General features: G+C 43.1%; 21 non-coding genes across 21 annotated transcripts; 10 read left to right on the top strand and 11 right to left on the bottom strand.

The window, feature by feature from the left end:
• Positions 1–137: 137 nt before the first annotated feature.
• On the bottom strand, positions 138–211 carry trnat-ugu (transfer RNA threonine (anticodon UGU)). Its single transcript has one exon. It is a non-coding gene; the product is annotated as a tRNA-Thr (tRNA).
• A 373-nt stretch (positions 212–584) lies between these two features.
• On the bottom strand, positions 585–658 carry trnat-ugu (transfer RNA threonine (anticodon UGU)). The gene has a single exon. It is a non-coding gene; the product is annotated as a tRNA-Thr (tRNA).
• A 1,471-nt stretch (positions 659–2,129) lies between these two features.
• Positions 2,130–2,203, bottom strand: trnat-ugu (transfer RNA threonine (anticodon UGU)). Its single transcript has one exon. It is a non-coding gene; the product is annotated as a tRNA-Thr (tRNA).
• A 120-nt stretch (positions 2,204–2,323) lies between these two features.
• trnat-ugu (transfer RNA threonine (anticodon UGU)) lies at positions 2,324–2,397 on the top strand. The gene has a single exon. It is a non-coding gene; the product is annotated as a tRNA-Thr (tRNA).
• A 540-nt stretch (positions 2,398–2,937) lies between these two features.
• On the bottom strand, positions 2,938–3,010 carry trnat-cgu (transfer RNA threonine (anticodon CGU)). The gene has a single exon. It is a non-coding gene; the product is annotated as a tRNA-Thr (tRNA).
• A 429-nt stretch (positions 3,011–3,439) lies between these two features.
• On the bottom strand, positions 3,440–3,513 carry trnat-ugu (transfer RNA threonine (anticodon UGU)). Its single transcript has one exon. It is a non-coding gene; the product is annotated as a tRNA-Thr (tRNA).
• A 120-nt stretch (positions 3,514–3,633) lies between these two features.
• trnat-ugu (transfer RNA threonine (anticodon UGU)) lies at positions 3,634–3,707 on the top strand. The gene has a single exon. It is a non-coding gene; the product is annotated as a tRNA-Thr (tRNA).
• A 262-nt stretch (positions 3,708–3,969) lies between these two features.
• On the top strand, positions 3,970–4,043 carry trnat-ugu (transfer RNA threonine (anticodon UGU)). The gene has a single exon. It is a non-coding gene; the product is annotated as a tRNA-Thr (tRNA).
• A 100-nt stretch (positions 4,044–4,143) lies between these two features.
• On the top strand, positions 4,144–4,215 carry trnat-cgu (transfer RNA threonine (anticodon CGU)). Its single transcript has one exon. It is a non-coding gene; the product is annotated as a tRNA-Thr (tRNA).
• A 162-nt stretch (positions 4,216–4,377) lies between these two features.
• On the bottom strand, positions 4,378–4,451 carry trnat-ugu (transfer RNA threonine (anticodon UGU)). Its single transcript has one exon. It is a non-coding gene; the product is annotated as a tRNA-Thr (tRNA).
• Positions 4,452–4,570: 119 nt separating this feature from the next.
• On the top strand, positions 4,571–4,644 carry trnat-ugu (transfer RNA threonine (anticodon UGU)). Its single transcript has one exon. It is a non-coding gene; the product is annotated as a tRNA-Thr (tRNA).
• A 211-nt stretch (positions 4,645–4,855) lies between these two features.
• Positions 4,856–4,928, bottom strand: trnat-cgu (transfer RNA threonine (anticodon CGU)). The gene has a single exon. It is a non-coding gene; the product is annotated as a tRNA-Thr (tRNA).
• A 424-nt stretch (positions 4,929–5,352) lies between these two features.
• Positions 5,353–5,426, bottom strand: trnat-ugu (transfer RNA threonine (anticodon UGU)). The gene has a single exon. It is a non-coding gene; the product is annotated as a tRNA-Thr (tRNA).
• A 121-nt stretch (positions 5,427–5,547) lies between these two features.
• Positions 5,548–5,621, top strand: trnat-ugu (transfer RNA threonine (anticodon UGU)). Its single transcript has one exon. It is a non-coding gene; the product is annotated as a tRNA-Thr (tRNA).
• A 211-nt stretch (positions 5,622–5,832) lies between these two features.
• Positions 5,833–5,905, bottom strand: trnat-cgu (transfer RNA threonine (anticodon CGU)). Its single transcript has one exon. It is a non-coding gene; the product is annotated as a tRNA-Thr (tRNA).
• Positions 5,906–6,230: 325 nt separating this feature from the next.
• trnat-ugu (transfer RNA threonine (anticodon UGU)) lies at positions 6,231–6,304 on the top strand. The gene has a single exon. It is a non-coding gene; the product is annotated as a tRNA-Thr (tRNA).
• An 846-nt stretch (positions 6,305–7,150) lies between these two features.
• trnat-ugu (transfer RNA threonine (anticodon UGU)) lies at positions 7,151–7,224 on the bottom strand. The gene has a single exon. It is a non-coding gene; the product is annotated as a tRNA-Thr (tRNA).
• A 119-nt stretch (positions 7,225–7,343) lies between these two features.
• Positions 7,344–7,417, top strand: trnat-ugu (transfer RNA threonine (anticodon UGU)). The gene has a single exon. It is a non-coding gene; the product is annotated as a tRNA-Thr (tRNA).
• Positions 7,418–7,628: 211 nt separating this feature from the next.
• Positions 7,629–7,701, bottom strand: trnat-cgu (transfer RNA threonine (anticodon CGU)). The gene has a single exon. It is a non-coding gene; the product is annotated as a tRNA-Thr (tRNA).
• A 313-nt stretch (positions 7,702–8,014) lies between these two features.
• Positions 8,015–8,088, top strand: trnat-ugu (transfer RNA threonine (anticodon UGU)). Its single transcript has one exon. It is a non-coding gene; the product is annotated as a tRNA-Thr (tRNA).
• A 393-nt stretch (positions 8,089–8,481) lies between these two features.
• trnat-cgu (transfer RNA threonine (anticodon CGU)) lies at positions 8,482–8,554 on the top strand. The gene has a single exon. It is a non-coding gene; the product is annotated as a tRNA-Thr (tRNA).
• Positions 8,555–12,650: the final 4,096 nt, after the last annotated feature.

Raw genomic sequence — 12,650 nt, 5'->3', positions numbered from 1 at the left:
AAGTTGAGTTCTGACCTTATATTCAAAGTGGTGGATCACACATCTCAAACACATTCAGTCCAATTAACTCTCTGTTTTTCATAACCACTGTAGTAACAATCAACACTAGTAAAGAACTCAGATGGCTCTCCTTTCTAAGGCACTGCTGGGATTTGAACCCAGGATCTCCTGTTTACAAGACAGGCGCTTTGACCGACTAAGCCACAGTGCCTCTTAATTAGTTCAGCTACATGAAGATCATAACGTAAGACACTAAAGATGTGAGCGATACGGGATTTAAAACAAATAAAAACTATAAATGTTTTGTTTAAGCGCCTTTCTTGTAAATCAGGAGAACCTGGGTTCAAATCCCAGCAGTGCCTCACACAGGGCACCAGTATATGCATCCTACAGGACCAGTGTTTACTGACTCTACATTCGTTAGAGATCAATCGTGTGTGTATGCACAATCCATGCACGAGGTCCAATGGGTTTACGGTAAAATTCTGACGTTAAGAATTCATCTGAAAGTCCTTCCAAGGCTTCCATAGTTTCAACGTAATGCTTGGGACATCACCTTTTTTTGATAACTTATATCCTGTTTAAGGCACTGCTGGGATTTGAACCCAGGCTCTCCTGTTTACAAGACAGGCGCTTTCACCAACTAAGCCACAGTGCCTTCTACACTGCTCTCCTTCTGCATGAACACCACAAACTAGTACATAAATTCAAAGAAAAGTAAAAACCAAACTTTGCTTTTGATGCATTTGTGTTTTCGCTTGTGTTCAAAGCACATATCTTGTTTACTGGTGAATCCTAATCTTCAAGCTGAATGCAGAGCTAATATGCAATTGTATGGATTAATCATCTCAAACACATTGAGTCCAATTAGTTCTCTATTTGTCACATATCTTTGATGCAGCTGCACAGTTTACAAGATGAAAAACGATGTAGTTTGCAGTCAATTTCCTGAAACATGCAAAGCCATGGTTCTACACCTGCTGATTCCTTGTGTGTTAGTGTTTGATATAATTAACTGTGGCCACTTCTCTCCCTGAAAGCACTGAGCGTTTCTCCTAGAAGAGTCACCGACAGGATGGAAAAGCCTCTTAAACCGAGTTCACTCAACCTAATGTCTCCTCTGCAGCTCGTTAGGACACTTTGACGGATGCTTTACTGCAGGTTTTATGGACTGAACGGACGGGAGGACACATGGTTCAGGAATAACCTCGTCCGACCACTGGCTGTGGAACCACCGATACGTGAGATAAACCACAGCCAGTGAATGATGGGTAATTAAAGGTCATAATAATCAGCCCCCGTCAGCCTCTGGGAAAGCTCAGCCCTGCACTTCATCTGTTTTCTGTCATTTTCCGAACCAGTGGAGAGAGAGAGTCAGCGAGAAATCTGTCTGAGGACCTCCAGGTAACACCATCTGTGCTTCACTTCACGTCCGTCCCTTTTATCCCTATCCCATATCAAACACTTTACCCAGAAGGTGGGGATTATTGATACAGACTAAAACCTGATGTGTGATTTCTTTTACAAGGTTCAAGGGAATCACTTCGGCTTTCAAGATTCTGCAAATGATATCAATAATACAAATGGACCAGGTTGCCAGAAATACTCCTGTAACTCTATCCCTGTATTGAGCATTTTATGATAATGCACATCAATGGTCTACTTCTCGCTCTAAATTCCCCTATTTCCCATTCAGGGGATGTTCATTCAGCAGTAAATTAACTTTAATCCTGTCCTTTAAAGGGTTGATCATCCCTCTTCTCTCTGCGGGACCTTCAACTTGTTTTATTCAAACTCTTTTCCTAAATAAGGAGCTGCTGGGATTTGAACCCAGGATACAAGACAGGCGCTTTGACCCCTAAGCCACAGCACCTCTGACCTCTTGCTGCATGAACATCTGAAAGACAAACACTTCAAAACCAAGCTTTGTATTTATCACATTATATTTTCATTAGTGGTTAAAGCGTCTTTCTTATAAACAGTAGAGCCGCGCTTCAAATCCGAGCAGGGCCTCACACAGGGCACCAATCCTGCATTTTATGGGCGCAGTGTTTAGTAGATTTATATTGTTCTCATTAAAGACCAAATGTGTCTGTGTACTTCAAAATATATTAGCTATGTTCCTTTGAAGGCGCCGCTGGGATTTGAACCCAGGATCTCCTGTTTACAAGACAGGCGCTTTCACCAACTAAGCCACAGCGCCTCTGCTTGTTTGTCCCTGCTGCATGAAGACTACGAAAGCAAAGCCTAGTGTTCTGTATCCAGTATTGTTCACATATTTACTAGCTTGTTGTCTTTGTGCCGCAGAAAGTATGAAATCAGAGGCGCTGTGGCTTAGTTGGTGAAAGCGCCTGTCTTGTAAACAGGAGATCCTGGGTTCAAATCCCAGCAGTGCCTTAGTCTTTAACATAAGCTGGAGATGTACGTGATCATGAGCTGCTGAGCTGCATGGGCTACAGGGACTGATGGAGCACCGGAGACGTGATCATCAGCCTCCATGAAACCTCCCCTGGCTCATTTATCTCCCTCCTCCAAGTTTGTTCACCCCCCTTCACTCCCTCAGCCTCTCTTCTCCTGGTCTGGATCATTCTCATCTCTTGTGTGTCCTGTTGTCTCCAGCTTCCTACAGTATTTCTAACTAACGTCCTCTTCCTCTTATAAGAACTGAAGATCCTGTCTTGTAAACAGCAGATCCTGGGTTCAAATCCCAGCAGTGCCTTAGAATGAAGTGCAGATACTCTCCTTTAATCTTTAACATATTTCCAAAAACATGTTGGGCCTTGTTCATACACACAGATCTTCAACACATCAACTCAAATGTTCTATTCTGGAGAGATGTCACATGTAGTCCATCGTTTCTGCTGTAAGAAGGAGATATGTAGGTATTTGATTCAGCACTAATCTGTCTTCTTAAACAGAACTATATTTATCTTTTAAAGGCACTGCTGGGAGTTGAACCCAGGATCTCCTGTTTACGAGACAGGCGCCTTAACCACTTAGCCACAGCGCCTGTGTGAGACCTTTAGAAACTGCGATCTGGAGCAAAATGTATTCAAAGCCTTTGTTAAATCTAAAGAGTCAGTACATTTAAAGGAACTAAGATGGATCTGCTGTGTGAGGCACTGCTGGGATTTGAACCCAGGATCTGCTGTTTACAAGACAGGATCTTCAGTTCTTATAAGAGGAAGAGGACGTTAGTTAGAAATACTGTAGGAAGCTGGAGACAACAGGACACACAAGAGATGAGAATGATCCAGACCAGGAGAAGAGAGGCTGAGGGAGTGAAGGGGGGTGAACAAACTTGTAGGAGGGAGATAAATGAGCCGGGGGAGCTTTCATGGAGGCTGATGATCACGTCTCCGGTGCTCCATCAGTCCCTGTAGCCCCTGCAGCTCAGCAGCTCATGATCACGTACATCTCCAGCTTATGTTAAAGACTAAGGCACTGCTGGGATTTGAACCCAGGATCTCCTGTTTACAAGACAGGCGCTTTCACCAACTAAGCCACAGCGCCTCTGATTTCTTACTTTCTGCGGCACAAAGACAACAAGCTAGTAAATATGTGAACAATACTGGATACAGAACACTAGGCTTTGCTTTTGTAAATTTCATGCAACACGGACAAACAAGCAGAGGCGCTGTGGCTTAGTTGGTGAAAGCGCCTGTCTTGTAAACAGGAGATCCTGGGCTCAAATCCCAGCAGTGCCTTAAAAGCAGTTACCATCCTTCAGACTTTAAAATAAGCTGCAGATGTACGTGATCACAAGCTGCTGAGCTGCAGGGGCTACAGGGACTGATGGAGTCATCATGACTGTTAGAACTGTTTGAAGAACTGAGTCCCTGTCGACTCTACAGGATGGAAAGGTTTTAAAGCGGGAAAAGTACTTTTTTAATTCAGGGAAATATTGTTGTAATGTTTAAAATGTGACTGATTGAATAAGGGAACTCTCATTCCTTTTCTAGAGTAAGCGGCGCTGTGGCTTAGTTGGTGAAAGCGCCTGTCTTGTAAACAGGAGATCCTGGGTTCAAATCCCAGCAGTGCCTCACACAGCAGATCCATCTGTTCTTTTAAATGTACTGACTCTTTAGATTTAAGCTTTGAATACATTTTGCTCCAGATCACAGTTTCTAAAGGATTCACACAGGCGCTGTGGCTAAGTGGTTAAGCGCCTGTCTCGTAAACAGGAGATCCTGGGTTCAACTCCCAGCAGTGCCTTCAAAAGATAAATATAGTTCTCTTTAAGAAGACAGATTAGTGCTGATTCAAATACCTACATATCTCCTTCTTACTGATGATCACGTCTCCGGTGCTCCATCAGCCCTGTAGCCCCTGCAGCTCAGCAGCTCATGATCACGTATCAGTTTATGTTAAAGACTAAGGCACTGCTGGGATTTGAACCCAGGATCTCCTGTTTACAAGACAGGCGCGTTCACCAACTAAGCCACAGCGCCTCTGATTTCTTACTTTCTGCGGCACAAAGACAACAAGCTAGTAAATATGTGAACAATACTGGATACAGAACACTAGGCTTTGCTTTTGTAGTCTTCCTTCAGAGGGACAAACAAGCAGAGGCGCTGTGGCTTAGTTGGTGAAAGCGCCTGTCTTGTAAACAGGAGATCCTGGGTTCAAATCCCAGCAGTGCCTTAGTGCTGTTCTTTAATCTTTAAAATATTTCCAGAAAGACTTTGGGCCTTGTTCATACACACAGATCTTCGACTCATCAACTCGACTTCCAAAGTTTTATTCTGGAGAGATGTCACATGTAGTCCATCGTTTCTGCTGTAAGAAGGAGATATGTAGGTATTTGAATCAGCACTAATCTGTCTTCTTAAACAGAACTATATTTATCTTTTAAAGGCACTGCTGGGAGTTGAACCCAGGATCTCCTGTTTACGAGACAGGCGCCTTAACCACTTAGCCACAGCGCCTGTGTGAGACCCTTAGAAACTGCGATCTGGAGCAAAATGTATTCAAATCCTTTGTTAAATCTAAAGAGTCAGTACATTTAAAAGAACAGATGGATCTGCTGTGAGGCACTGCTGGGATTTAACCCAGGATCTGCTGTTTACAAGACAGGCTCTTCAGTTCTTATAAGAGGAAGAGGACGTTAGTTAGAAATACTGTAGGAAGCTGGAGACAACAGGACACACAAGAGATGAGAATGATCCAGACCAGGAGAAGAGAGGCTGAGGGAGTGAAGGGGGATGAACAAACTTGGAGGAGGGAGATAAATGAGCCGGGGGAGGTTTCATGGAGGCTGATGATCACGTCTCGGGTGCTCCATCAGTCCCTGTATCCCCTGCAGCTCAGCAGCTCATGATCACGTACATCTCCAGCTTATGTTAAAGACTAAGGCACTGCTGGGATTTGAACCCAGGATCTCCTGTTTACAAGACAGGCGCTTTCACCAACTAAGCCACAGCGCCTCTGGTTTCTTACTTTCTGCGGCACAAAGACAACAAGCTAGTAAATATGTGAACAATACTGGATACAGAACACTAGGCTTTGCTTTTGTAGTCTTCATGTCAGCAGGGACAAGCAAGCAGAGGCGCTGTGGCTTAGTTGGTGAAAGCGCCTGTCCTGTAAACAGGAGATCCTGGGTTCAAATCCCAGCAGTGCCTTAGTGCTGTTCTTTAATCTTTAAAATATTTCCAGAAAGACGTTTGGCCTTGTTCATACACACAGATCTTCGACACATCAACTCAAGTTCCAAAGTTTTATTCTGGAGAGATGTCACATGTAGTCCATCGTTTCTGCTGAAAGAAGGAGATATGTAGGTATTTGAATCAGCACTAATCTGTCTTCTTAAACAGAACTATATTTATCTTTTAAAGGCGCTGCTGGGAGTTGAACCCAGGATCTCCTGTTTACGAGACAGGCGCCTTAACCACTTAGCCACAGCGCCTCTTGTACAGTCATCCTTCTGCAGGAAGACCTGGAAAAACTAAGCTTTGCACATGTTTTTCTTTATTTCTGGTCTGGTTCTTGTAAACAGGAGACTCTTGTTTCAGATCCCGGCAGTGCCACAGTCAAGGCACCAATCTTGCACTTTATTGGGACTCGTGTTTAGTATTGAGGAGATGTGAATTGTTGTGAAAAAGATTAAAACCAAGCCACAGCACCTCAGATTTTATACTTTCTGAGGCACAAAGACAACAAGCTAGTGATATAGATGTTAAAATACTGGCTTTGCTTCTGTAGTCTTCATTCAGGAGGGACAAACAATCAGAGGCGCTGTGGCTTAGTTGGTTAAAGCGCCTGTCTTGTAAACAGGAGATCCTGGGTTCAAATCCCAGTAGTGCCTTAAAAGCAGTTATCATCCTTTAGTCTTTAAAATAAGCAGCAGATGATCATCAGCCTCCATGAAAGCTCCCCCGGCTCATTTATCTCCCTCCTACAAGTTTGTTCACCCCCCTTCACTCCCTCAGCCTCTCTTCTCCTGGTCTGGATCATTCTCATCTCTTGTGTGTCCTGTTGTCTCCAGCTTCCTACAGTATTTCTAACTAACGTCCTCTTCCTCTTATAAGAACTGAAGATCCTGTCTTGTAAACAGGAGATCCTGGGTTCAACTCCCAGCAGTGCCTTTAAAAGATAAATATAGTTCTGTTTAAGAAGACAGATTAGTGCTGATTCAAATACCTACATATCTCCTTCTTACAGCAGACATGAAGGAGGCCTTTGAAGGACTTCAGGTGAATCCCACATGTGACATCTCTCCAGAATAAAACCTTTGAGTTGATGTGTTGAAGATCTGTGTGTATGAACAAGGCCCAACATGTTTCTGGAAATATGTTAAAGATTAAAGGAGAGTATCTGCACTTCATTCTAAGGCACTGCTGGGATTTGAACCCAGGATCTGCTGTTTAAAAGACAGGCTCTTCAGTTCTTATAAGATGAAGAGGACGTTAGTTAGAAATACTGTAGGAAGCTGGAGACAACAGGACACACAAGAGATGAGAATGATCCAGACCAGGAGAAGAGAGGCTGAGGGAGTGAAGGGGGGTGAACAAACTTGGAGGAGGGAGATAAATGAGCCGGGGGAGCTTTCATGGAGGCTGATGATCACGTCTCCGGTGCTCCATCAGTCCCTGTAGCCCCTGCAGCTCAGCAGCTCATGATCACGTACATCTCCAGCTTATGTTAAAGACTAAGGCACTGCTGGGATTTGAACCCAGGATCTCCTGTTTACAAGACAGGCGCTTTCACCAACTAAGCCACAGCGCCTCTGATTTCTTACTTTCTGCGGCACAAAGACAACAAGCTAGTAAATATGTGAACAATACTGGATACAGAACACTAGGCTTTGCTTTTGTAGTCTTCCTTCAGAGGGACAAACAAGCAGAGGCGCTGTGGCTTAGTTGGTGAAAGCGCCTGTCTTGTAAACAGGAGATCCTGGGTTCAAATCCCAGCAGTGCCTTAGTGCTGTTCTTTAATCTTTAAAATATTTCCAGAAAGACTTTGGGCCTTGTTCATACACACAGATCTTCGACACATCAACTCAACTTCCAAAGTTCTATTCTGGAGAGATGTCACATGTAGTCCATCGTTTCTGCTCCAAGAAGGAGATATGTAGGTATTTGATTCAGCACTAATCTGTCTTCTTAAACAGAACTATATTTATCTTTTAAAGGCACTGCTGGGAGTTGAACCCAGGATCTCCTGTTTACGAGACAGGCACCTTAACCACTTAGCCACAGCGCCTCTCGTACAGCCATCCTTCTGCAGGAAGAGCTGGAAAAACTAAGCTTTGCACATGTTTTTCTTGTACTCTTGTTTCAGATCCCGCCAGTGCCACAGCCAAGGCACCAATCTTGCACTTTATTGGGACTCGTGTTTAGTATTGAGGAGATGTGAATTGTTGTGAAAAAGATTAAAACCAAGCCACAGCACCTCAGATGTTATACTTTCTGCGGCACAAAGACAACACGCTAGTGATATAGATGTTAAAAATACTGGATTCGAAACACTAGGCTTTGCTTCTGTAGTCTTCATTCAGGAGGGACAAACAATCAGAGGCGCTGTGGCTTAGTTGGTGAAAGCGCCTGTCTTGTAAACAGGAGATCCTGGGTTCAAATCCCAGCAGTGCCTTAAAAGCAGTTACCATCCTTTAGTCTTTAAAATAAGCTGCAGATGTACGTGATCATCAGCCTCCATGAAAGCTCCCCCGGCTCATTTATCTCCCTCCTCCAAGTTTGTTCACCCCCCTTCACTCCCTCAGCCTCTCTTCTCCTGGTCTGGATCATTCTCATCTCTTGTGTGTCCTGTTGTCTCCAGCTTCCTACAGTATTTCTAACTAACGTCCTCTTCCTCTTATAAGAACTGAGGAGCCTGTCTTGTAAACAGCAGATCCTGGGTTCAAATCCCAGCAGTGCCTCACACAGCAGATCCATCTGAGTTCTTTTAAATGTACTGACTCTTTAGATTTAACAAAGGATTTGAATACATTTTGCTCCAGATCATAGTTTCTAAAGGTCTCACACAGGCACTGTGGCTAAGTGGTTAAGGCGCCTGTCTCGTAAACAGGAGATCCTGGGTTCAACTCCCAGCAGTGCCTTTAAAAGATAAATATAGTTCTGTTTAAGAAGACAGATTAGTGCTGAATCAAATACCTACATATCTCCTTCTTACAGCAGAAACGATGGACTACATGTGACATCTCTCCAGAATAGAACATTTGAGTTGATGTGTTGAAGATCTGTGTGTATGAACAAGGCCCAACATGTTTCTGGAAACATGTTAAAGATTAAAGGAGAGTATCTGCACTTCATTCTAAGGCACTGCTGGGATTTGAACCCAGGATTTTCTGCTTACAAGACATGCGCTTTCAGCAAGTAACCTCTTCTCCTGGCTCCTGTCCAGTGGTTGCTATGTCCGTCTATTTATACCACTTTCCAAAACAGACAGTCTCTCTTTTCATTTGTCACACAACTACTTGTGGCATTTTATGTGTGAGTAGTTGTGTCTGCTTCCAGGAGAGACTGCCTAAAAATGTGCAGCGTTATCCCCAGGTGCAACACTTCCAAACGTCCAAACAGTTAGATGGAAATACTGCCTGAAGAATGACATCCGGTCCCTGGAGGACCTCACAAGACATGTCCTCCATTGTGTGTCAGATCACAAACTGTGTCTGTGCATTAATGCTCTGTGTGTGTGTGTGTGTGTGTGTGTGTGTGTGTGTGTGTGTGTGTGTGTGTGTGTGTGTGTGTGTGTGTGTGTGTGTGTGTGTGTGTGTGTGTGTGTGTGTGTGTGTGTGCTGCCTCGCACATCGAGGACATCGAGGACATAATCACATACCAGCCACAGCCCCCCCTCTCCCCAACACACACACACACACACACACACACACACACACACACACACACACACACACACACACACACACACACACACACTGATCAGATCTGCTGATATCTCAGGCTCATATCGACATTTTTATTAGATATCAGCCGTCCTCCACCTGGTGCTCTCCAGCTCTGAAGTAATTGGGGTCTGGTTCGGGTTCATTGCACTTTACAAACTCAAGAGTCTGCAGTGCCTCAATTCGAGTTCAATTCTATTTAAAATGATTACATTTCTCGCTAGAAAATGTTATCAAAAATGGGTTTTATTGGCGAAAATATCCTAAAATGTCAGGTTTCCACTACAAATAACTTGGACGTCAGCCTTTCCATGTCACAATTTCAGAGGCAACTTTGTGAAACGACGTAGAAACCAACGCAGCTGTTACGCGTTTTGTTCTGAGACTGGGTTGCAAACGCTGTGCACCTTAGTTCGCTCCTGATGGAGGTGTCCAGGAGACACAAAGAAAAGGGGTTGAACCCTAAAATGTACCTTAAATTCAGCTCTAGATTGCCTTCAATGTTGTACCCTTTCTTCCGTACCCAAAGGGTTGTAAACATCCATTATAAGCAAGACACCTAATCTTTCTCACCTGGATGGATTTTAAATCTCAGCTGTTTTAAAATAAAATACAAATCAGCCAAATATTTTAGGATGACCAGGGGTTCATTTCATAAATTTGGGGCACTTTGGAAACATGAAGGTGATATTTACTTCAGGAATACTACAGTCTGCAGCCCCTCACCTGCTCACACACCTGCATCACATCCAATCAGCCTGCTATCTAAGCTCCTGCCTCACTACACCTCTTCTCTCTACATGCAAGACCTTCCTGCACTCTTTCCAGGGCGGATTTCTCGTTGCAGACCCTATCTGTTATCTGGGTTCCCTATTGAACGCCTCAGCCTTCTGTCCCTGACTGCGATTCCAGCCCGGGTGTTTGCTGGTTCCTCTGTTGTCTTCACTGCAGCACACATTATGTGTGTGTGTGTGTGTGTGTGTGTGTGTGTGTGTGTGTGTGTGTGTGTGTGTGTGTGTGTGTGTGTGTGTGTGTGTGTGTGTGTGTGTGTGTGTGTGTGTGTGTGTGTGTGTGTGTGTGTGTGTGTGTGTGTGTGTGTGTGTGTGTGTGTGTGTGTGTGTGTGTGTGTGTGTACTTATGTTTTATACTTTTTAGATATATCATGTCACCAAAAATGTGGAGATATTTCCTCATGCAAAAACTGAAGAAGCATTGTCTAATCTTTTTACTTTCAAGGAACTGAGGTAATGTACTGAAGCTGGTCGGCAAATACAAGCTGCACATTGGAAGTTAGAGTGCATTTATTTGATTAAATCATCCCACTCCTGCACACCTGTCTCATGCAATACCTGAGTGTTTGTGCTGCAGGCTGGACATTAAACGTTGTGGCAAATGTATTCTCTGTTTGAGGTAAACCAATGCATTATTTTCAGTGTGAACCCGCCTGCAGGTTGTTCTCTTTCCCTCCTTTGTCTCTCCTACGCACATGTCATATTAAACAGGTGTGCAAGGTCTTCTTCTGCCCCAGGCCTTCTGAAAATAACATTTGTATAATAGACTTTTAGTCACAATTTGTTTTGTGAAAAGCTGTTTTCAGCTGCTCATATCTGGAGACGTCCTGCTTTCCTTTGTTTTAAAAACATTAAAGTGAATATATTCGTTTTTTTTGACAAAACAAGACATGTATACACGTCTCCTTGGACTTTCTGAAACTGCGATGGATATTTTTTATATTTGCTGCCCTTTTATTAACCACACAATTAATTATTTCACTAACGGTTAATGCAGGTTATCTTCTCGGTTCATTTAAAATGAATATAATTGTTGGTCAGCCCTGCTAAATATAAACATAACAGGCATTGAGGTTAGCTTAGTGCAAAGACTAAGAACTGGGAAACAGCTGACCTTGATTATTTAATCCCTACAGAGATAAAGAAATGCATCTTGGTTTTATTTGGGGGATATCTGCTGGACCTGGCAACCTCCAGGTCACAAGGTGAGGCGTTAAAGCTATAACTGTATGTAATATCCAGCAGGGGGCGACAGAAGTGCTTATTTCAAAATAAATCAGATTGTGTAGAAGACTATGAGAGAATTAGGTTCCTCCTCAGTCAATTTGTAACCTCAGTAAACGTTTCCTTAACGAGTTTCTGATCTCAATCTCTAGTTTAAAGTCTTCTTCAAAACAGCATTTTGATGATGTAGAATGGGATGGTTCCAATTAGAGTCAAATAGTTAATTGGTTGCTTAAAAGTGTTGCTATAATGCCAGATTTGAGGCCCCAAGACGGTACTCCATCAACCATTGGGTGCTGTTTTTTATGCTAAGCTAAGCTAATCAGCTGCAGTATTACTTTAATGTAATCACATATCGTTTTGCACGAAAGTGAACTGGCTTATCTTTTAAACTATCCTATTAAATGCATATTTGGTCTTGAATGCAGATCTCATCTCACTTAACGCACATCGTAGGATCTGTTGTTTATGGAACAGAAAACCCATTATACAGCTAATTATATAAAACAACTATGCATTAAATCATCTGTGACTGAGGCTGGTTAAAGCAAGGGGACACACAGCAGCTGTCCCCTGACACATTATAAATTCATAAAAGTGCAGTGACTGAAGCCCAGCCAATTACATTAATCAAAAGCTTTCAGCGGCTTTATGGAAATGCACGATGCCCGCTGACAGTCAGCCTTCACTGTGACGAATGCAACGCAGCACTTAACTGAGCAGGAGCCGCCGGAGAGGAGCCCCTCATCTGAAGCCCCATATTTTTGTGTTTCTTGTATTCATTTGCATTGTAATTCCAGGGATTACACGGTGCTCGAGAGAAGAAAGCACAGGCACGGGTTTATGAGTGCCTTCAACAATACTGTGCATCAGGTGCATTTTAAAATGATGGAAAGCACGGGGGCGCATTCACAAAAGGATCGCTTGACTTTTGCAGCCTAACCTGCACGAAAAATGACAGGAAGTAACTTCGTAAATGCTAATGAGTCACAGTGGAGAAGCATTTAAATTCACAAAGATCAGAGCGACCAGACACCTGAAGTTCCCCTTTGGAATAAAATGAAGGTTCTTCTTCTTCTTTTTACTGAAATAAAAAGCATAAGGTTTATGTGTATTTGTTGACTATTATAAAGAACAAAACATGTTGATTGTATTTGAAATAAAACGGTTGAAAACTAAAATCTTTTATCAGTAATATATTTGTCTTTCTTCCGGCCACACTTTGTTAAATCAAATTTGTCTTTGGAGGTTTTAGTCCCTGTGCTCTGTAGCAATAC

The sequence above is a fragment of the Eleginops maclovinus genome, chromosome 12, assembly GCF_036324505.1.
Source record: "Eleginops maclovinus isolate JMC-PN-2008 ecotype Puerto Natales chromosome 12, JC_Emac_rtc_rv5, whole genome shotgun sequence".
Classification (NCBI taxonomy): domain Eukaryota; kingdom Metazoa; phylum Chordata; class Actinopteri; order Perciformes; family Eleginopidae; genus Eleginops; species Eleginops maclovinus.
The sequence above is the reverse complement of the archived record's forward strand: the minus strand, read 5'-3'. Positions and strand labels throughout refer to the sequence as shown.